This window comes from Gavialis gangeticus, unplaced genomic scaffold, assembly GCF_001723915.1.
Source record: "Gavialis gangeticus isolate Ggan-Ray unplaced genomic scaffold, GavGan_comp1, whole genome shotgun sequence".
NCBI classification, from domain to species: domain Eukaryota; kingdom Metazoa; phylum Chordata; order Crocodylia; family Gavialidae; genus Gavialis; species Gavialis gangeticus.
The window spans coordinates 45,766,974-45,768,421 of NW_017729022.1; the positions used below are offsets into that span (position 1 = coordinate 45,766,974).

The window sequence follows — 1,448 nt, forward strand, 5'->3', positions numbered from 1 at the left end:
GAGGCTGGGGCCGCGCGGCGCGGCGCGGCGGCTCCCTCCACCCGGGGCGGCTGAATCACGCGGCCCTCCCCCGCCGAGCTCACGGGGAAGCCGGGCCAGCCCCGCTCCCCGCGGGCATGTGGGCGCCGCGCGGCTTTTCTCAATGGAGCCGGAGGACGGCTGGGGCTCCTGCCGCTCCGCTAGCGCGCTGCCCCGCCGCTCTGGCTCCGTCGCGTGCAGCTCGGCAGCCCCGCTCCCTCCTTCCCGCACATGATTCCCCCACCCCCTTCCTCCCCCCGCTCCTCCTCCTCTTCGCCGCGATCAATGTCCCTTTTAATCAGCCCCGCGCACCCCCCGCGCCAGCAGCTCCTCAATGGATACAAGCATGGAACGTCTCAATGGATACATTCTCTCGGCCAGCCAATGGGGGCGCGCGGAAGGGCCGGTTGCCGTGGCGACGGGCCGGCTGGAACAGGTTGTGTTGATGAGTTTGTCATTCACAAAAACGGAAAGGAATTTCCGCTCCGGATAAGCCGAGTGCAAACAAGCGGCTCAGCGGGGGGAAGGAGAAAGAGGAGGAGCGGCCCGGGGGGGGGGAAGGGGCAGGTGAGGGGGGACACAGCCGGCCGCGGCTCAGGTTTCCTCCTGCCGAAGCTGGGCTGAGCGCGGACGGAGCCAGCGGTGCAGTTATGCGAGGAACAAAAGGCACCTTCTTCCCCCTCCAGATCCCCTCCTAATCCTTAAAAGAACCGATGCCACGAAGGCGGATTCCCTCCCCCCCCCTTCCCTTCCCCCGCTTCTTCCTAACTCGTTGGCGTTGATCTCAGCCGGGCTTTTCATTAAAACACCCTTGCAAGCCTGCGCTGCGCCAGGCGACTCGGCGGCGCTAGCTCTGTCCCCGATTGATCTTTGCAGCGGGGAAGGAGTTAAAGCCCGATTCATAGAAAACGGGGGTCGGGAGGGGCCTCGGGGAGGGCATCGCGTCCAACCCCCTGCAGGACCAACTAGTGCAGCACCAGCCCCATCTGCTCCAGCCCCCCTGCGGCAAGCAACTGGATCCCCCGGACTAGATCACTCCGGCCCGGGCTTTGTCTACCCGGGGCTCAAAAACCTCCAAGAGTGGGGAGGCCCCCACCTCTCGGGGTAACTTCTTCCCGACCCCCTGCGCCGCCCGGATTTGCTTTCTGAAATCAGACCCCCCCCCCAAGAAAAACGGAAAGCAAAGCGGCCCCGATCCGGGGGGCAGGAGCAGCACAGGCCGAGGGGCTCCGAGCTCGCCGGCGCCGGCCCTGGCACACCCGGGCGGGGGCGGGGGGTGGCGCTCGGGCCCGTCACGTGGCGCTCTGCCTCGGTGGCAGCTCCCCGCCAGCTCGCCCGAGGCTCGGGAGGCCTGTGCGCCGCAAGCCCTCGGGACCCCGCCGCGGGCAGTGCCGAGGAGAACGGCCCTTGCCTTAGAGGCTTCCCCCGCG

At 68.0% G+C, this 1,448-nt stretch overlaps 1 protein-coding gene across 1 annotated transcript in view; it reads right to left on the bottom strand.

The window, feature by feature from the left end:
• The window catches only part of POC1B (POC1 centriolar protein B), a 451,135-nt gene that overhangs the window by 294,257 nt on the left and 155,430 nt on the right, over positions 1-1,448 (bottom strand). The gene's annotated exons all lie outside the window — the stretch shown is intronic.